We start from the raw sequence: 23,138 nt of genomic DNA, 5'->3' as shown, positions 1-23,138 counted from the left end.
ATGGTGGTCACACACCAGGGCGATACTGAGAGTATATTTCACTCTGGAACGTGCTGCAAACACACTTTATATTATGTTTAATGTATTAATTGTGAAATAACACAAACAAATAAAAATTTATTTGCGCACGCCGGGTTTGACCGTCAGATTACGGGCTTCGGATTGCGAGTCGAGAGTCTTATCTCTCAACCACAGATGCTGTAATTAATTAATTAATTCACTATGAACGTGAAAACTTCACTAGAAAAGTAAGAAATATTTTGTGCTGTTTATTTATTTGTTAATTTATTTATTACACCTAATAGACGTTTACATTCTAGTTTAATAGTTGAGTATCGCAGTTATTATAAATTCTTCAAAATTAAAACAATAGAGAAAACAAAATAGAATGAAAAAAAAAATGTTACAACAAAAGCGTTTAATAAAATAAGATACATTGGTAAAAATGATAAGAAGTCTCACATAAGTAGATATTCAAAATAAAGAAAAGATTGCAAAAATTATAGATGTCTATTTGTCTCGATATATAAAAGAATTAAAATAAACAATATTTATATTAATTATTTTTAAGGTGAAATATATCTCCCATATCAGAATAAGTCATGTAATCCTAAGGGGTTTAATAATATAAGGGGCATAACAACGGCCTAAATTTACCTTTTGAAACTCTCAAAACAAATCCAAGAGTCTTAAGGGCCGTATATACGGAAGACGTAAAAATTAAATCGACCTTCAAAACGCCATGTAACAAACAAATAATATACACTCGGACGCAAGAATATATTATTCAGTATGGACGTGAAACCTTTATTAGAATAGTCAGCAATATACGGCAGACGTAACAATTAAATTAGAGTGAACGGACGTGAAACCTATATTAAAAGGAACCTTCAATATACAAAAAATATACACCCGGACGTGAGTATGTACGTGACGCTAGAAATGTATGAGAGTGTAATAAACATCAAAACCTGCATTATTATGAATATTAAAAAAATATGATATTAGCGATTATCGTGAGTAAGACATAGTGCAATATTCACAAAAACAATCTAAAAAAAAGAACTAGAAGTGCTGGACGCCCAAAGACGGATTTACGCACGGACGCAATAAATGTTGTGGGACCTATATATATATATATATATATATATATAAGTTTTACCTACGATTAAAACTCTTATTATATTGCCATCCTTGTCCAAGGAATATTCTGGATTGAAGGAAAGGCACTACATAATATCATTATGACGTAGAAAACGGTTGTCACCGATGTTGGTCGGCGTGACGTCAACAAAACCTTAATTAATATTTTTATAACTCGGCAAATCAAAAATGGCACAGATAAAATCGTTATATAAAACTTAATCAAAATAAAAAGTTTTATTTTTATTTTTTATATTAACTCCACACAGGAGGCCCTGAAGAAAATAATTTCCCTCAGGGCCTATGTCATCTTTGGGGATGCTGTGTGGAGGGTCTTTTTGTGGAGAGGAAGGAGTGAACATGGGTCCTGAAGAGTCCCAAGTTGTAGGAGGGAGGAAACACAGAGGCCGGCAGTTCGTTCCACAGCCGAGCTGTTGAACCTAAGAACGAATCGTAGAAGCGACCCGTTCTCATGTGACAAATGTCAACTGTGTACAAATGTTGGGCGCGCGTTTGGCGTGTATCCCGACTACGCACCGGTGCCGAAGGGATCAATGACGCTAGTTCCTCAGAGCATCTTCCATTGTAATACCGATAGAACAAGGACAGCATACCTACCTGACGCCTGTGCTCTAAAGATTGCAGTCCGTTTGTTAAGATTGGGGAATCTATCAAACGGACCGCCCGTTTTTGCACAGAGTCAAGGGTTTTTTCAGGTATTTAGGGGCTCCGGACCAGAGATGGCTGCCGAATTCGACAGTAGGGCGCACTTGCGATTTGTACAGGGTCAGCAGTTGTGTACTATTAAAGTATCTTTTTGAACCATAAATAAAGAATATACCATATTGCGCTATATAAACGTGTTGTCATAATTATTAAAAAAATATATGTCCAACTAAGATGAATCCCTGCGAACGACTCGACAGAGGACGTTCACCTTTGTGATTTATTTGTGTCCTGCTTTATGAGACGACAACGTAACAAAATAAAGCAATAAATATACGGAGAATAATTACATTTGACAACCAACTTCCACTCGGGGAAAAGGAAATATAATAATAAAAGAATATTTCAATTTTTTTACTGTCTTAACTGTGAGTTGGGAGCGTTTTATGAAATGGGTAAAATAAATAACACGTACGTCTACAGATATTTTGAATATTTTAATATCATTAAAGTTTTTATCTTTTTTCAGGGGTAGGATAATTTCAGTATTGCAAGTTTTTAATATCTTTTTATGTAATAAATAATTATTAGCCTTAAATACACATAAATTGACACAATCTTCCGAAAAAAAAAATGCCGCTAACGGGCGAACTCGCACCTTCTGATTTCCGGTCAGGAGCACGGAACCACTGTGCTACGTCGGCTTATTTTTAACCGCCAAACAATTAAATAAATACTAGTATTACATTCAATAATTATTGCTTTTTTTCACATTTCTCGTCGGCGGATTCATTTTTTTCTCAAAAGAATTTTTCAATTTATATTTGTGTTTCAAGGTAATAATTATTGCTTATAATAATTTGTTATCCTTTGTGCTTTGAATAACACCTTGTCTTGTAAACATATGTTTAACTTTAATAAATATTAATCTTTTTATGTGATTACCGACCAAGGGTATCAACTGCTCCCAACCATCCGGAGCCAGTGAGACTATGTGCGTCCTCAATTAGGGTATTTTGTGAGGCTGAAGGTAGTGAGGAGGAGAAGGAGATGGATAAGAGGAAGGTGGGGAAGTACATGGCTAATCATATCTGGTCACTAAACGAAGTGAAGGCATTTCAAGCGAGGTTTCAATAATGAAAGTTGGTCCTCACCAAGACGATACTGAAAGAATCTTCCACTCTGGCACGTCGGGATATTCAAGACCTCCAGATTGGAAACTTCGCAGAAATCAAGTTGTTAGGCTGAAGGGAGTGGGAAAGTATGAGATAGGGTAGAGGAAGATTGGGAAATACTTGGGTATTCAGGTCTAGTAACCAAACACTGTTAAAGCCATTTCAAGCAACGTTTCGATCCTAAAATGTAATCTTTCACTAGGGTAAATACCAAAGATATTAGAAGAACGAGATGTGCTATGCGCAGTTCGTACTGAGTGGAATTGTTTTGCCGAGTGTCGCCGGTTTTGTTCACCAATACTACTGCACACCTTCGCTTACGCTAAGGCATCGCTAAGGTATCCGCACTAATACATAGAACAGATTTCTGTGCGTACACGTCCCGATACCGTTCAAAGTACCCTAATTAGGTAGTACTCCGGCTACGGTCCGGCGGCCAACATAGCATATCTCGTTCTTCTAATATCTTTGGTAAATACCTACATTCGGAATTGAAACGATGCGTAAAATCCTACCGGCTGCGCCAGTTTTGTAAAATAAAAATTCCTTCTGTATAACAAATCACGTGTCTTTTACTTAGACTTAGGACGGGTTGTTTCGGAGAATTTGAACAATTCATCAAATTTCAACGTTAATTTGCGAGTTCTGTGAAAGTCCTATTCAAGTTCTGATATTATATCATTATAGGCTAGTTGCTTGACAGAACTTAAATAATAACAGAACTAGAAAATATCTTTCACAGAACTCGCAAATTAACGTTGAAATTTGATGAATTGTTCAGATTCTCCGAAACAACCCGTCCTTACTCTTATACATGTGACGAGTGCATAGGATAGGAGATCAATGTCGGTTATATTATGTTCTCAAAATCTCTCCGATTCTCGAAACCATGGAGGGGCGACCCTATACACTACCGACATCTGTCGGAAACTCTGTAACCGCTACGTTTTATCTACACTACTGCCATCTTTGTCTTATAGTTCGAACTATCACAGTTTAAGCTATGTTTAGTGACCAGATCCAAATATAAAAAGGCAGAGGTAATTCTCAATTTTTTTTTATAAACTATCTAAGCGAAATCATAACATAAAAAGACCTAAGAAAATAATAATCCCTTCTTCCTGATTTTGGGAAACAATTTTTTATTTTTTATTATTGAAGACAATAATAGCGATTTCTAAACGAAAATCTGAAATAGAAAGATATTTTATTTTTCTGTTTCAGATTTTCGTTTAGAAATCGCTAATATTGTCCTCAATAATTAAATATTACAATTTGAGGTTTTACTCAATAAAATTATTCTGAAAAAAATAATAATTGTTTTTTTCTTTATTTTTACGGCTCTCATAAATCATATTATTTGTATTGAATATCGACTCGGCGTACTGTGCGTTAAAAGCATGATTCTGAAAATAAACTGTTATTACCTACTAGTACGTATTATTGACGGTTTGAACACCTGGACAAGATTTTGCGCGGCAGACGAAAACTTTGCCTGCTAGACACTTGCATTCAACTTCACCTTCTTCTATTGCTTGGAGTATAATTGGTTATAATCGCGTCCCTTGATATGGGCGTAAAAAAGAGACACAGGACCGAGCGCCGTCGAGACGTGGCAACGCTAAGGACGTCGCAACGCTTCTCCTAGCGTTTCTACTACAAAGATACTTTAGGTAGTCTCGCCAAAAGTGAAGAAGCAGGATTAAGCATCTCTGAACAACATATTTTTATAAGCCTTTAGGTAAAAAATATCAAACCGTAAAAAAGTTTTAAAAAAATGAAATGAATATTTTTTGGTTTGACGGTCTATTGAACATTCCTACCCAGGAACTGGAGTCCACAACTCTAACAACTTCTGTAAATGCTGACCGGTTAGAACTGACTTTCATTTCGTATATTAACTGCTGAAATGTAATCCGATTTCAGAGAAATGGTATAATATCCGCTTGCGTGAACGTGATTGCCTCCAAAAGTTGTGAGAATTAATAGAATGCATTGTTATCGACAACTAGTATATCTGCTGAGTTTCAGCTCCATCGGATGTCAGAAAGTGGGTTTATTTCTACTTCAACGATTTGCATTAATTCATTCATTCATTCATTCATTCTCGAAAACAAAAGTGTAATTCAAATGGAGGTATTTAAAAAAAATTTGCAGGCAAAAGTCCCACACCAAGCATAAAAGACAGTCCCTTTTTTGCTGAGGTATAGCGAAAAATTACGAAACTTGTTTTTTCTACTTATTCCATTCCGTTCTTCTAACAAAAATATGTTTACTTTTGTATGATATAAAATTTTAAAAAATATATCTACGAAGTAGATATCAAATATCTTTATAAAATTTTTTTAGAAATACACTTGTACTTAATGTACTTGTATTTTTACTACACTTTTAATTCTATTTTAATTACACAAATGTACTTGTATTTTTTCTTTTTTTTTGATACATGCTCCTTGTATTATTTTTAATTCAATAATATGTATTTTCTTTGATATACTTTTTATATTATTTTAAATTTTTCTGTTTTCCACACCTATTTTTTATATTCATATATCTTAAACTTATGTAGATATTTTACATTATTTTTAATTCCTTTATACTTCATACTTGTTTTAGATGTATAAATTATTTTATTTTATTTTTATATTATTTTGTTTTCATTCAACTTATTTTTAATTTGTATTATTATACTTAACATAAAATTGACCACTACAACACGGGCATGTGCCTAGTGTGGTGGCCAAAAATTTACCCGTTTACTGTAATGTATAAACTTTACTGAATAAAGAACATAAAAAAAAAAAAAAAAACTGAAATGAACTAGTACGCACCGTGGGCGTAATACGAACCGTGAGAATCTCACAATAAATCACAAGGAGCTATCATCCCACGCTTTGCAAAAACACAATTCTCTAGCTGTAGGGATGTACTATTATACACTCCACACAGGCTGTAATACTTTGACTGTAGGGGATGATTATAATATATTTATTAGAGGAGGAATATTTATTTGGCTACAAAATTTTAACATTTAAAATACTATGATAATACTCTATTACTAAGAACTAACATTTGAACACGATACTGACATATGGCCTACGAAACCTGCTAGACTTTTAGCTTCATTAACATTAATTTAAAGGTTCATTGAAAATTTTGAAATCCTTTATAATTAATACTAGCTGAATCCCGCCAAGCGTTGCTGTGGCTCAATCTGTCTGTGCAGATAGAGAAACAATAGCGCGTATTGCTTTTACGTCCAACAGAGGGCGCTGTTTTTCAAAGAAACTTTTCAAACGTGACAAAAAAGCAAGCTACATCTATATAATGTAGGCATATAAAAACACACGCGTATTCGAAGACAACGTTGTGTAAAAATTTCAAATCAATCGGTTAAGAACTATCTGAAATTTAAGATTTTGAACAAACGAACAATCACATTTTTATCTACTTAGATGGAAGGGTGACCGGATAAATCATCAAAGTGATAATTCATCACATCTTTAAAAAGTTATATAAAGTCATGGAAAGTGATGAAACAAAAACTTTACTAACTGGGTTAAGTAGGTTAGGTTTAATTTTTGTTTTTCATCGTTTCTAATAACTTTATATCACTTTTTATAAGTGTATCATGTTTATATCAGTGTTTTGAATTGTCACTATGTTGAATTATCATGGGACCAGATAGAAGATAGATAGGTAGAATGTTTTGTGTTCCAGATAAATTCGTCTTAGGAAGACTAAAATCGTTGCAGCTTCTCGTAGGGTAGAATACATTTAATTAATAAAGACCATAATTGTAACCGTTATACAGGAATTAAAGTCCTGCATAAAAATGGAATAGGTTTAAAACTAGCTTTTGTAAATTAAAACATCGGTTAATTCAAAGGTTGAAATCATTAATAACCGATTAAATTCAACTGTCAGCCCAATTCTTAGTATGTTCCCCATAACTTCACTTATCCCAAGTTCCCCTCCCCCACCCCCAATTGATGCTCTGTCACTCTCCAGTGTACCGTATCTTGTATTTTACCGATGATTCAATCCAATATTGTATTTGTATGCCTTTCTCGATAGAATTGAGTTTTTATATGGACAAAACTATTCATTCATTATATTGCATACATATTGCGTATATGAGGGCGCAAACAAATAATTTGTCTTAATACTGTAAAGCAATACCTTGCAAAAGCGTATTTAAACAAAATTAATTAATTAACGCCATCTGTGAACACGTAAAATACAACGAGCGTTGCGTTTAACCTTTTTTTTTTTTTTTTTTTATTTATTATAAATTTTTAAACATACAAGTTTTATGCAGTCCCACAAAGCTGTCACACATGACGGCTTGTCTGTAGGTTCTACAAATAATATATATAAACATTTTTTAATTTTTAATACATGTATGACACAAAATTATACAATAAACAATATCACAAAATAATATATATCAAAGTACCTACCTATATACAAATTATTTAGGCAGGTACGTTGAGATGTTCAGGAATACATCAATAATAAAGTTCAGAGATACATTGATTCGTCGCTTATTAGCCAACGCTTAGTGTTTTTGGGGCAGGGTCTCTCATTATTCTGAGGTTTAAAAGAATTATTAAATTTATTGAAAATCTCTGGTATTAAATATTTAAGCGTTCGGCTTCCATACTTATTTGTTACTCTTGGAATAATGAGGCCCTTATTTTCAGTGAATCTTGTTGTGTGATTATGCACCGGTTGCTTTTTATATTTGCTATCTCCCTCATTATCCATTATAATAATGTACCAAAGAAGACCCTTTATTGGAAGTAGGCCCTCAGAACCATACAGTAGTTTTAGATTACTTCTTTGTCTGTAGATATTCGGTGGTACAATTTTTTTATTATAGCAATTTGTAAGTTTTGTATATATTTAATATAAATATTGCTTGAGTGCCCCCAAGTTCGTATGCCATATCTGAGTATGGATTCGACCATAGAAAAATAAATTGTTTTAAGAGTACAATGAGGCAAAACAAATTTCAGTTTATAAAAATTACTTGCAAAAGATCGGAGCTGGTTACAGATTTTAGCCACTTGTTTATCCCATTTAAATTTACTGTCTACTATTAGTCCCAGATAAGTATATTCGTTAGTAAAGTCAATTGTTTCACAGTGGCAAATATTTTAAATTTTTCTATGAATACATTCAGAATTATGAGCAATTATTTTGGGTATATTCCATATTCCCAGGCTTGGTGATTTTACATACATACATTTTGTTTTTTTAACATTAATAATTAAACCAACATCATGAGCCCATTTCAGTAGCTCGTTAAAGTCACTTTGCAATTGTTGAATAGCTATGATAGGATTTTCATTGGATACTACAAGTGCAGTATCGTCAGCAAAAATGAATCTAAAGGCCTTTTTAAAGAGTTTTGACATAACAATAACATATATAATGTACAATTTTGGACCTAAAATTGATCCTTGCGGTACTCCTGATTTAATATGTCTTCCTTTACTCATATCATTTAAAATCTTTACGTTCATTTTTCTATTAGTTAAGTAGTTTTTAAAAAATGAGAGGAGTTTACCCCGGATTCCAATGTTTTCAAGAACCTTAATTAATTGTATATGGCTGAGAGGGTCAAAAGCTTTTGAGTAGTCAATAAAAAGCACCAGTACATGTTTTTTAGAATTAAGTTGAGAATTGATAAAATCAGAAAATTTTTCCAGCAATTTATCACAACTTTTTTTTTCTGGAACCCGTACTGGCATTCATCTATAATATTCAAATTATTCAAATATTTATCTAAATTTATCGAAATATATTTTTCTAAAATTTTTTAGCATAATTTAATAGCATAATTTTTATAACTGTCCTGATGATGGTACGGTGGTACCGAAACTGGTAGACAATAAAATTTATCAATAAAGTTACTTAAAATCTTAAGTATTTTCATTTCATTTGTTTGTAAGTGTCAAGTTTTAATTCGTTTTCGATTATAATTTCCATGCATTTAATTTTTTCTACTATTTTATTTGATTTGGTTAAAATATGTAGTCCGGAGAGGGCTGAAGATTCCTTCACTAATTTATTAAAGCTTAGTAATATCTCCGATGACCTGTTTGCATGTAAGCTAATATAATATCTGTCTAAATAATATTGCGACATATGGCATGCAATAATATTTACAATCATTAAGCAATAAATCAACTGAATTGCATATATTTATCATTTTCCTTCGTTGATTGACGGGTTGGTAACGTGGTAACAGCGAGTTGTTAGTTCTAGTTATGTCATAAATTATACGAACAATCATATTGTGATAATTAATATATTCTGTAAATAAGGTTTACGTGGGTCTAAATTTATTTTAAAGCGTCGCGTCCTTACGAAACAATTTAGATAAAGTTGCGTTAGGGGCTTCAAAACACGTTTTCACAAATGATAACGATAAATTATATCCAATTTATTGGAATAAATTTTGGAGGTTATACACACCAATGTATTGTTTATTCATTGAAGAAGAGGATATTATTAATACGTCGAAACGAAACATGACAATTAAAAGGTAACGGTCGCAACTGAGTTGTTGAGACCTGTATATTTTCAGTTATTTTCTATTATTTCAGTTCAAGAATTATGAATAATCCTTAATTGACAATAAAAATTAGGTAAAGTTTTTGCCAATGCATATTAGGATAATATATCAATTCAACATTGCCAATTTATTTGTGTTTTTACTAAACTGTATGCCGTTTGACGTTTCGGGATGTCGATTCATAAATAATACCTCCAGTTTGCTAGCGTATGTCGATTGATGGTTTATTGCGTTATAGATATCGGTTTGGCTATCAACAGAGCGATCGTGCTCGGAAAATCGGCATAAAATCATCGGTAGTTCCGCGTCTTGATCCGATATTGCAAAGTTATGTCATAACATTTTTTATTTTCCGTATATTTTTATGTGTCATGTTTTTTTTAAATTGTTTTCTTTTTCAATGTTTATAATTTATAACTATTTAGCTCAACAACATAAATATAGAGAAACTGTTAAGCCCATTATCATTCGCGGTCGATTCTAGGAAGCAACGTTTTTTTCCCAGAATAACAGCTTAGGTATTGTATGGAGAAATGTAGGTGGTGGATTGCAATAGGGTGGACAGGGGTAGGTGGTGTAGGGTGGACAGGGGTAGGTGGTGTAGGGTGGAAGTGCGACAGTCGGGGTGGGTGGATTGGGGAGGGAGTGGAAGGCCCACGAACCGTGCAGATGAGGAAGACTGCGGGATTATTCCGGGAAATACGGAAGAGCGAATTCGAGGAAGAATCTAGCGCAACGAATCACTTTATTGTGATATCAAATTCACAATAAGATTTTTACTAGCAATGCAGAGGAGTTTATGCATCATTTTAAATAAATATATAAATTGTTTACTTTCCACACGTATAGGAAAAATTTCATAGAATCTATATATGTGTAAGAATGTATCTTTGTTTGTTCCCTGCAGACTCACAAAATATAAAACTACTGGACCGATTTCGCTGAAAGTTTGTTCTTATTAGTGTCAGGAGCGTCAAAATGGTAGAACAAGTTGGGGACGCCCAAGGAAGACTTAACGTATTATCTATCTCTACAATGGAATGAGATACGTAGTTGAATTAAAGTCAAAATGTAGTTTTTTAACAGTAACAATATGGTATACAGTAGTGAATGGTAGAAAAAGCCGGAGACGCCCGAGGAAGACTAAACTAACTTGTTCTTATTAGAATTATATTTATTTTCAGAGTGGTTTGAATGGCAGAAGAAGTCGGGGACGCCTGAGTAAGACTTAACTCTTAATTATCTATGCAAAAATAAAAAAAAATACCAGAGATGAAATAAAATAAAATACAACAATAAAGGAGGCAATGAAAAAAAAAATGATCGTCAAATATTTTGAGGTACGCTTGCATTGTTATAATAAAGTAAGAATTGTAATGGTATTGTGTATTACGAACATACGTTTTGTTATTTTGAATTATAAAATTTTTGTAATATCGCATTTTTTATTCTTTAATCCATCTTTTAATTTTGTATTTGGAATGTTTTTTGTATCGAGTAAGATTGTTGAATGCATTCTCCTCGTATTTGTGGTGTCCTTGTCCAAAGCTTGTATTTAATGTCGGAGTTTTTGTATTTTTTGTACGCTTGTCCAAGTGGTCTATTAGGTTGGTCCAAAATGTAGTTTATTAGTGTTTTTTTTGTACAATTGGCCTATATCTAGTGCCTCAAACATGTTAAATATATGTTCTGGTTAGTCATTCGACCTATCCATCGATGAGGTAGAAATTCTTTCAGAAATCCTTTAAAATCCCGGTGCCAATTAAGCGGAGCTCATACACAATTCATATAAATTTTCCAATCATCAGCAGTCTTGAAACTAGGTTAAATATTCCAGGATTGTGATGCAAATGCAAAATTAAAAATATTATTTCGATTTCATTTGCTCAAACAAAATAATGTTTATCAAACCTCGACCAATTCCAAACAAAGCGAGCCACGAATCAATATCATTAGACTTAAATGCATTACACTGAAGATAAACAAGCAAATGGGTGTAATGCACTATATCAACATTCCGATATTCATAATAAAGCAATCTCTACAATGTATAACTATGTCATTGAACACACTACCGTTTAAAAACAATCAATTCACTCTCGGATTATTTAACGTACAATAGATTTGTAAAGGTTTTAACATTCCAGAGATATTATCCTGTTTAGCTTTGTTTATAATGGGATTATAAATCTGTAGAACACATCAGTAGGTAGGTACTGTTGATTTAAATCCGAATCGATACCACCATCTCTAACTAGATGCCACATCACTACGGAGCGTGTTGCGGCCACCTTGGATGCTTTTCTCTGCATTCATTCGAATGTAAACGGCTATCTAACCTGTTTGCAGTATTTATTTAAAATATTATGTATTAGAAACACAACAGTTGAACAACTTTACTTATGGCCATCTTGATGTCACTGAAGTTTAAATGACACGTGCCTAACTAAGAAATAAGAAACACAAGTGTGTAATAATTCTCCCAAAAGGTATATGAAGGCAATCACGATTGGAGCTTTAGCAGGGATGCCCGTGTACAGGATGTGCCTGTCCAGCAGCTGCGTGGGGTGCCAGATCGGTAGAGGCTGGTTTGGGGAGACTCTTTGACCTCTCCAACTGGTCTAACGACCCATCGCCTTGTACCGCGGTGGGAGGGATATATTCATCTGTCTGTCACTCCTGGACACACTGATCCCTAGATTCCTACCCAACCTTCATACCCTTTTCCTTCCCAGAACATCTTCTCCTTCCTTTCCCTAAAAAAATTCTTCACACAGCATCCCAAACGATGTGGGGTTAATATAAAAAAACCTAATACGTTCCAGAACACCAGAGTTGCATGTGCACATTGAGCAGCAACCGCAAGCGGCATTTTTCGTTTGCTTCTTTCCTTTCCCATAATTTGTGGCTTGGTCTTCGGAAATTTGGTCCTGCTTGTGCGCAGCATTATGTGCTACTAACACCATTGCAATTGTCCCCCAAACATCTAGAAAATCAAGCATTCTCTGAGGGATACAACCAACCAAAACCCTAGCAAAGCTATAGATTTTTTTTGCACGTGTTCTAAAGCAAGAAAAATAATCGGCGTATAACCAGGAAGTAAGCAAAGATCAGTGCTATGTCATAAAATACTTTATTTTATCACATCTGCGCCATTTCAGTACATTAAGCTTTAATGTGATTGCCCTACTCCAGAAAAAACAGATCAATTAAAAGATCCAGAAATTATAATTGTCCATTACTTCAGACGCACGAATTCCTCAAAACCATACACAACATAAGAAACATAATATATAAAACTAAAATAACCGAAATTTTTTTTTTTACACCTTTCAATCTATAATAGAATACGGAAAATCGAAGGAGGGGCAACAAACTAAGCTATCGGTCATATTCAAATCGTACAGAAAAATTATTTTAGATAATTTGTATAACACAGACCAAATTTTCAACACGTTTGACGTACTAAAAACAGAAAAATTTACATAAAAACAAAAAAGACAATTTCAAGAAATAAAAACTAACACAAATAGGAAACTCCAGAGTGCAAGTAAAATAATAAAAACTTCGTCGACAGGCAAACTTTGGACAAAGACACCTCAAATACAACAATATATGCATGCAACAACCAAACAATCGATACAAAAATAGGGAAACAAAAAACTATTAAAACACAAAATTAAGATTTGGATTAAATCACAAAAAAGTCGATTTAACTGCATTTCAAAACCATTTTACAATAATAAACAAGATACACAACAATAATTATACTGCCTAGTTTTCATTACCGCCTTTATTATTTTACTGTATTTCATAAAATTTTACAATTCTGTCACCATTCGTATATCCTATGCTATTTTAGCTGATGTTTTCAACTTGCCTTATAAAGCGGTACTGCATATTTTAACGAGGCCACTGCACAACGGTTTTTTTTGTTTCTTTTTTTCTTTCACTAACTATACACTAGCGTATTATCTTTTGTCTCGTTTATGTAATTTTATAATTTTTCTTATCTTTCTTCTTTCTATATTGTACTATCACTGTCAATAACAATCATGTAGGTATAGAGCACTTGTGCCATTAATTATAAATTTATAGATAAATAAAATGAGGCCTCAAACGGGTAAAGCACCCAATGAGGCCCACATTTTTAAATGATATTAAAAAAAAGTTATTGTGTCAAACAATCATGTAGTATCTATTTCCAATTGACCTATATTTTAAAGCTATAATTTAACTCGCATTGTGCCAAAAGTTGTTGCTCAACGACTTTAAAAACAAATTCAATAAAATTAGGCGAGATTTATGTTTATATGCAAAGTTTTCTCGTATTGGGTCCAATATCGAACTAAGCAAAGGAATTTATACAAACAAACTGGGAAAAATGGGCACACTTGGGAATAATTAGACCTTGAAACTGGACGAGGGAAAACACCATTAACCTAGTACTAATAACGTGAAATACGACAATGGTCAATGTAGATCACACTCCAATTCTAACAATACCCGCGTAAAGCAGCAAACTTCGACGGAATCCTTGGGAAGTTGAAACCTAGTTTGTTACTTATGGGCTGGTTTTGTGGAATCGTGTTCCAAGTTCACACGACGTGTACTAAGTTCTTTAGGTCGCCGAGTGTACTATGAAACAATATTATTCAAGTGTGGATAAACGTATGTAAGATTATAAGTGTGACAATTAGTTATTACAGGTTACAACGATAATACACTATTCCCATGATAATATGAATTTTGTTGAACACTAGATTTTAATGTGGGTGGCGGGTATGGGTACCGCCGCCCCGGTAACCATTCATTGAATAACCAATACTTCTACCATAGATTAACCCAAGTGACTTTTTTGGTGACTTATCAGGGGTGCCCGGGTTTAAGTGGTGGGTATTCTCTAGGTCTTGGCGGCAGATCCACAGATATCCCCATACCTTTCCTTTCTAGATCTTCCTCTCCTTTCCTTAAAAAACCCTCGACAAAGCATATCCAAAGATGACATAGGCCATGAAGGAAAATATATTGTTTAGGGCTCCTGTGTAAAAGGCACAAAAAAGTCACTTTTTTTATTTTCGGCAAATTTATTTTTTAAATTAATTTTCGCTTTCGGATTGAAGTTAGATTGTCAAATTCTTTTGAACAACCGCCGCCCGTAGTCCCTTCTTACCCCGCAAATGTCCAAAGATGCACAGCGACGTTTATCAATTTTGTTTAAAATTAGACTCGCGGTTCAATTCGACAATGTTCATATTTTTTCGTTTCATTCTTCAGCATCCTAATAAAAACAAAACATAATAATTTTTAATTATTCCTCCAGTACAAAGCTACACAAGCAAGAGCCTCTTTAAAATGATTTACTAATTCCGCCACATTGCGTATCTATTACTAACTTCAAGCGAGTGTTTTAAATGCTCAGTTCTCGTATTGTTACATTTAAACAGGTTTTTGGAACGAGTACCTTTCGTAGGTATATGAAAATCAATGAGTTTAATTAAAATCAGGGCAACTTTATAAAGAAGCGAATAATTTTTGAATGGTGGCGAAAATTATACAGATATCCGCGATGATGAAAAGTTGCCCCCCCCCGATTCAAAAGTCACCCCAAATTACGGTACTCTAAATGTTTAAATATTCGCAGAGTCCAAAACCTTTCCCGGAACTTGAAATATGATAATAATAATCAATGCCGAGCTGAACGTCTATTGGTTCCAGGAAAACCAGCCCAACTCGAGGGGTCCGGCCTCCGCCCAACTCCCCATCAGGACTGCCAAGAAATAACACCGATTCCAAGGAAGATTTTCTCTGACCAAACGACCCAATTTAAAATGTCGCCTGTTGTGTCATCCGAGTCTGGAGCATGAATAACTGTTTGGTTTCTAAGAAGAAATAACTTTTAGTATTTTTAAAAGATTACATTTAGTGAAAATACTTGGAAGCAAAGAACTTTACCAAAAATATCTTATAGATTTTTTAAATGACAAACTAGTGTTTATGATACAAGGTTTTGATGCATAGCACAAAGGATAAATAAATTATTATAAGAAATAATTATTTGCCTAAAATGCCTACACAAATTGATAAATCTCCGGAGAAAGATTAATAGATTTGTATCAATTTGTATGGATATTTCAAGCTCATAATTTTTGCTTATAATAATTTGTTATCCTTGGTGCTATGGATAAAAACCTTGTCTTATAAACATTATTTTATTACCCGGCGTTGCTGGGGGTTATCCTGAGAAGATAGACACATATCATTGCGGACTTTTCTGTAGGCCTTTTTAAGATATACAATTCCGTATCAAATTATTTTTATGTGTCTCAAAAAGTTTAGTCAGCGTTAGCAATGGAGTGCCCGAAAATATATCTCATGACTTGATCATAAAACATCGATTTTTCTCTATTTTATAGAAACATGATATGCATGTATCATATATGTAAACATTCCGGAAGAAATTCTCTAAATGATAGTGAAAATCCTAACAAAATCCGTTGCGTAGTTTAGAAGAAATAAGCGCCCAAACAGACAGACGCGGATAGCGACTTTATTTTATATTATTTAGAGATAATAATTTGTTATCTTATAAGAAATAACAGAGTTAATGATGGATATCTAAATCATTCCAAGAGACAAGAAAAACTTAGACTGGGAATCTGGGAAAACACGCAATGCTGTCAAGCAGCCGATATTCAAATAACTAAACAATATAATTTTTAGAACTACATAACTTGAAGCCGTTGATATCGACTGCTAGTAGCTGTCTATGTATTTCCAGCCTAAGGGATTAGGAGTGTTATTTTTTATTACGTAGCTTAAATCCCCGGCATTGTCCGGGCTTTACACAGAGTTTGTCGAAATCAGAAGAAGACAGTATTCTTATTAATCTACTCTTGTTTTGAACGTCGAGTGTGCAAAATTTCATAAAGACATATCAAAATTTTGCTGTAGGGGATGGGTGGTTTTTTTAAATCTCGTATTATTATATAAGGTGACCATCCTCTTGTTTCGAAAGTCACAGATACTCTTATTTACATAATACTAGCTGAACTTCCCGGCGTTCCTCGGGCTTTATACAGAGTTTTTCAAAATCAGACTTAGACAGAGACGTTCCTCTTGTTTTGAAGGAAAAGTGTGCAAAATGTCATCGATTTCGATATAAAACTATATATTTGCATAAAAAAGAAAGCCACACCGAGACACCTCTTTACATATATAGATATTAATAGATAATACCTAGCTGAAGTCCCCGACGTTGCCCGGGCTTTACGCAGAATTTTCGGAATCGGATGAAGACAGTAATTGTACTCTTATTTTAAACGTCAAAGGTGCAAAATTTCTTTAAAAATTATCAAAATTCTGTTTTACGGAGTAGGAAAGGGAGATAAGGTTGGTTTTTCTAAATCTCTGTAGACAGCAACCTTCCTATTGTTTTAAAGGCCAAGTGTGCAATTTTTCGTTTACCATGGAATAAAACTGTAGATTTGTATACAAATCCCGCACGCCCGCCACAAACATACAATCAATTTTATATATTAGAAAACAGAAATAAATAGATAGAATATAGATGTGGCTGTGTGAACAAAAATAATAACGAGCGCCTTGCGCTAGTCGCCATAAAGTTGAAAGTGTTTCGTCGTGTCTAACGCAAATTATAAAAATATTATTTTATCTACATTTTGTAAAACACAGGCCAAAATAAAAAAAAAACAAACTGGCCGAAAAAAAAAATATGCCTTATAACAAATGGATTTGTATATTATAAACAAAATTTAGGCCAAGATGTATTTTGTTTCAAATATTTAGAGAAATTCTAGGTCATAGATATCATTTTGCTGATTAAAAAATTAAAGTATTATAACAAACATGTAATTATTACTAATTCATTAATTACTTTCTCATTTACGCATCGCTTCGTCTCTTACTAATAATAGGTCGAGAGATGCTATTGGTTTTTTATTGTTTTGTTTTGGTACAATATTTTTAATATTTCAGAGATATCCGGTAATGTTGGCCTCACTGGGTGGCTTACCCGTGCTAAGGTCTCCATTTTATAATTTAAAATATGAAATATAAAGAGAATATAATACATTTAAAATATAATCTTGTGCGTTTGTGAGTGATGTGTGTTTTTGTGTGTTACGTGTAGGTTTTTTTTTTATTTTATGTGATGAAATTTTGGTAATATTGTCTTTTTTGTTCTTTAATCCATTTTGCAATTTATTTTTGTTTTCCTCAATTTTATTTTGGTGTTAGACTGTTGAATGCTTTTATAGCATGGTATTGATAGTGTCTTTGTCCAAAGCTTGTATTTACTGTCCGAGTTTTTTATGTTTTCTTTGTACGCTTGTCTAACTGGTCTGTTAGTGATATTTTGTGTATGTTGAAATCTGTTTTTTTTGTCAAAAATTTAGTTTAGTAGTGTTTTAACGTATTGTTAGTTTCACCTCGTCGCTCAAGCTTACAGATGTAATCTCTAGAAGGGATGTCACAGCTGTGACGACCGATAAAGGTCACGTTCTCTGGAAAAGTTAAGTTTCCTAACATCGGCAACCTCTGGCAAGTCTGACTCAAGCGACGCTTAGTAAACCGTAGACTTTAGAAGTTCACCTAAACCAGAGAGAGAAAATACTCATTGAAACCCTTTTGCTAAAACAAGGGTTAAGGGAACATATTAAGTTACTTTAGTAAGAACGATGAAGGTTTAACGTGTTTCTCAGTGAACCCATAAAGTTTTTTTTTAAACGAAAGACAAACATTCTCAGGGTACGAATAACCAAACAATATTTGAAAATCTCATACTACCACTACAGTAAGCGGAAAATTTGATAGTGTTGTGATGGAGGAATTGACACACTACGCTTGGATGGGACCCAAACGCGATGCCAACTCATGTACTGACCGGTCGAAAGTGCTTGTTGAAGTTTATTACACAGCTTACTATTGTTGAACTGCTATAAATACGTGCCATACTTGCAAATTAATTGTACCCAAAATAAAGACTTAATTGTGTTCACCGTTAAAATTGTGCATTTATTTAATAATCTGTCATAGTATCAAGATATCGAAAAGTCAATGACGAAGTTTGCGTGTTGCCAGGTTAACTGTGCTGCCAGATTTCGAAACCCATAATAATGTGTTTGGTGCACGTGCATTGTTAATTATTGCCGACCATCGGATGATGCTATAAACTTTCCGGTCATATGGAAGCACCGCAATTCAATTATCCTTGAAAGGTAGGTACTGAAATTACTTCAGCAGGAAGTGCACTCAAACGATCTATTCTCATGCAAACGATATCAACATCGTTGTAAAATTAAGAAAAAAACTAGCAAACTTTGTACAAACAATAACATGCAATGCTAGTAAAAATGTAATATTTTATTGAGGAAGAAACAGAGCACTGTCAATGTTACACTGAATCAGAAATTTATCAGTGACGTATCGCGTGGTTGCATCTCTAAATAGTGTAAAACAAAGTCTCTATCGGCGTCTGTCTGTGCGCTTAGTGCTTCTAAACTACGCAACGGATTTCGATAAGGTTTTCACTTTAATTTAGAGAATTTCTCCCGGAAGGTTTACATATATGATAAATGCATATTATTTTTATATAAAGTAGAGAAAAGTTGAGGTTTTGTAATCAAGTCGGCGGTTAAATTTTATGAGATACATCTAAATAATGTACTACGGAATTTTATATCATAAAAAGGCCTACAGATAAGTCCGTGGTGGTATACGTCTTCCTCCTAAGGAAAACTCCAAGCAACGCTGAGTACACGTCAGCTAGTTATATCTAATACAATGAACACAATTACCTCAGACAGTCCTGGTTGACATTGCGGTCCTTATTGATCGGCAGGAGTAATTTAGTTACAGGGGATTTTGATACCTCAATATTCATAGCATACACGCACCGGCAAATGATCGCAATTCCCCTCGAGGGTCGAGAGTTGCATAAACCACAGACCAAATACAGGATCGACACAAATGAAAGCAAATTTATTGTCCAATTAGGAATTTGAAATCAGGATTTCTTCAAATACAAACTCCAGATTAAATTAGGATTTTTTACATTATTTTGACATTTGACTGGAATGTATCGGTTAAGGCGACACAATACCCTGATAACGGGGATTTGCCCCGACGCTCACATTTTAATTATTTCTGATGAGCTTATTACTAAAATCTTAAATGTTTCTAGAGGGATTCGAAGGGATGCAAGTTATTTATATTTAAGATTAATAAAAACAGGACCTTACAATTAAATATATTATGTAAAACGATAAGTACATTTTATTAAATGTAAAATGTTGTAAGATAAGCGGCAAGTACCAGATTTTATTTTTCTAGACGATGAATTAGTAACTTCCCGACGACTCCCTCACAAAAGATTAGAGATTTTATTAATGTATTCATAAGAATTAATTAAAATAAAAATACTCGCGAAAATCCAATTTCTGGCCAGATACACGAAAAACGACCGCCAGTACTTCAAAACTCTCTATTGTGCGTAGTATATTTGTGTGCGGGTTGACAAGGAGTTACTACGTATTGATTCAGACGCCGCGAAAGTTCCGGCCTGTAAGGTTGTGTCACCCGGCCGGTCGCTCCGGTCATTTCTTTTACGTATTTTTTTATTTAATCAAACGATACTTTGAAATCTATTAGTGAAATTTTCTGTTTTTTATAATTTAACTTCTTCCTCAAGTGAGTAAAGGTTTTTTATATAAATAATAAATATAAATATAAATAATAACCAATACAAAAGAATACATTGTTAAATGCGTAAATGTGTAGGCACTTGAGAAAAAAGGTGACACTAAAGTATTGTCGTTATGTTATTATATATCATTTCTAGCCCAAGTAGACTTTTTTACTATTAATCTTTTTTTTCACGCGACGCGGCTGTCTGTCCGGTTGTCACAACCAGCGGCACAGAATGTTATAGAGTGCCCCTTCACTAGAATCGTTTTCCTAGTTTTATTTATTTACGCCCTACTGGGCTTTTACATTAATTTCTAATTATACAGTCATGTTAGTTGTAACAATGGAATATCTAATAAATTATGGTAAAATAAAAGGAGTTTTTTCTCTAAAAAGCTCCAAAATCTAGTTTTTCCAAAATATCTCATTCCCAATGCAAATTTCGGCTAAATTAGCTAAACAATTAAAGTAGAACATAAAATTACTTACTACTTTTGTGTAAACAATTTTCTTCAATCTCTAATAGGTACCGAGGTAGAAAGTCGTAAAGGTGCGTATATTTTTGATAAAAACAAGTTTTTTGCGCGACTAGCTTTTGTTTTTTGTAAATATCTCGTTTCCAGTACAATTTTGTGAAAAAATTATTGATACTAATTTTGTAGAAAATAAAATTTCATAAAATAAATAGGTATTTAATTTATGTGTTTTAACTCTAATATGTATCCAAGCTCTTATCCACCAAAACCAGTTAAATTACCCAACAACAAATTTTTGAAATTCGAAAGTTTTTTTCCATAAAACAAAAACTCTACATCGAAAGTTTTTCTCCATACAGACAATTAGACATATGTCACCTATAAAGTACCTAAAGTCATTCGAATATTAAAAAGAGTCATTAATCTTTTAAGTTTAGATTGTTAGATCATTTGTTGTAGATAGAATTGTGCAATTATCTCCCCAAGTTACTGCACTTACTTACGTTGAAATGATTTTCAAATTTAAGGTAAAATTGAACCAATTTATAATAAATCTCTTGGCTAATATATACTTACGTTTCAGTTAAATATGGGAAAACAGAAGACAAAAGGAGTTTTATCCCGAACAAAATTACGGCACCAAGGAAAATGTTTAACGGAATGGAGAAGGTACTACTTAAATACACACATAAAAATAGATCTTTGGGATACGTTTTTTACAGAACATAATTGTACAATGTCAGCTTAAATAATTTTATATATGTAGATATATACATATATACGCAGTCGATAAACTTCTGAGCATATTGAATTTGGAATATAAGAAGTAAATTAATTTTGATTTCCGGTGACATATTTTTATTTTTACCGAAATGCATTTTTTACACCAAATAAGCTCAGGAATTGTTGGTGAAAGTTTGTCGGGCATGTCTTAATACATCTCTAAATAATTAGGGAATAGAGACAGTATAAATAATTAACAATATTTCTCATTTTAGGAAAAATTCCGCAAGACTTCATCCAGATAATATTGCAAATAATAAAGAAAATACGAGTATTGTGTTAAACACTATACCGACACTCAACATGGTAATTTTTTCACAATTTCTGTAAATATAAAGTAAATAATATTAATTTTATATGATTAAATAAGCGCTCTAAAAAAATTAACAAAAACTGACATTATTTTTCAGCACGGACAGATGAATGAACCTGAAAAGTTTTCACTATTTGCTGGCTCTAGTTCTTATGACACTAACGTGCATGCCGTTTCCAGCCCCTTATAGCTAGGTCTGACGCAGGCATGACGATTGTTGTCAACTGATATGTTCTCACAACAATAATTGTTGAAGAAAAATAAAATTAAGGAATGAAATTTAAAACACTTTACCTCTGTTTCAATTTTTGGCCTGGTTTTGGTGGATTAGAGCTTGGATACGGATTAGAATTAAAACACATAAATTATATACCTATTTATTTTATGAAATTTTGTTTTCTACAAAATTAGTATCAATAATTTTTACACAAAATTGTACTGGAAACGAGATATTTACAAAAAATCAAAGCTAGTCGCGCAAAAAACTTGTTTTTTTCAAAAATATACGCACCTTTACGACTTTCTACCTCGGTACCTATTAGAGATTGAAGAAAATTGTTTTCACAAAAGTTGTAGGTAATTTTATGTTTTACTTTAATTATCTAGCTAATTTAGCCAAAATTTGCATTGAGAATGAGATATTTTGGAAAAACTAGATTTTGGCGCGATTACAGCCGGTTTTTTTTTAAATGGTGGCGCGAGCACAGGTGCGCCATGGTCGGAAATTCAGATTATACATCATGGGATCAGTTTATAAAACATATAAAAAAATTGGGACTACCGGAATAATTACGATCGCAACCCCCTTTTTGGCGCTATGTGTACTGGCCTATAATACGGAATCCCCAAATATATCGACAACATTCTCACATTTATAACCCAGATAACATGTAGGTACGTTTATAATCAACAAATCAATACAAAAACCGACCAATATCATATAACAACAAAGGCAAAGGCATATGGCAACAAAGAAAAAAAGAACAGGTATCCGCTAGTAAGCAGGGTGAAAAAAATCAAAGGCAGAATAAAGAACACAGAAAAATGTGCAATTAATGCTTGCTTCTAGACTCAGCAATATACCACCTCTATCTATATTACAGCAGGTAATTTATACACTTGTATATACCCGTCTATACGTACTTATACGCTCGTGTGTATAATTCCAAAATTTGATTGAAAAGTGAATTAACATAATTTTTTTTTTTTTTTTTTTTTATTTAAAGAAAGCAACACAAAAAAAATACATATTGCAGTAAATAATAAAATAAAAATACAGAAAAAAATAG

General features: G+C 33.2%; 1 protein-coding gene and 1 long non-coding RNA gene across 5 annotated transcripts in view; one reads left to right on the top strand and one right to left on the bottom strand.

Annotated features, from left to right (window-relative positions):
* The window catches only part of LOC149426055 (uncharacterized), a 348,593-nt gene that overhangs the window by 150,755 nt on the left and 174,700 nt on the right, over positions 1-23,138 (bottom strand). The window lies entirely within an intron of this gene.
* On the top strand, positions 20,044-21,868 carry LOC149426056 (uncharacterized). The gene is made up of 3 exons (XR_016303916.1): positions 20,044-20,280; positions 21,337-21,422; positions 21,752-21,868. It is a non-coding gene; the product is annotated as an uncharacterized LOC149426056 (long non-coding RNA).

Source organism: Hesperophylax consimilis, chromosome 2 (assembly GCF_061612785.1).
Source record: "Hesperophylax consimilis isolate HC1 chromosome 2, BYU_Hcon_1.0, whole genome shotgun sequence".
In the NCBI taxonomy this organism is placed as follows: domain Eukaryota; kingdom Metazoa; phylum Arthropoda; class Insecta; order Trichoptera; family Limnephilidae; genus Hesperophylax; species Hesperophylax consimilis.
The sequence above is the reverse complement of the archived record's forward strand: the minus strand, read 5'-3'. Positions and strand labels throughout refer to the sequence as shown.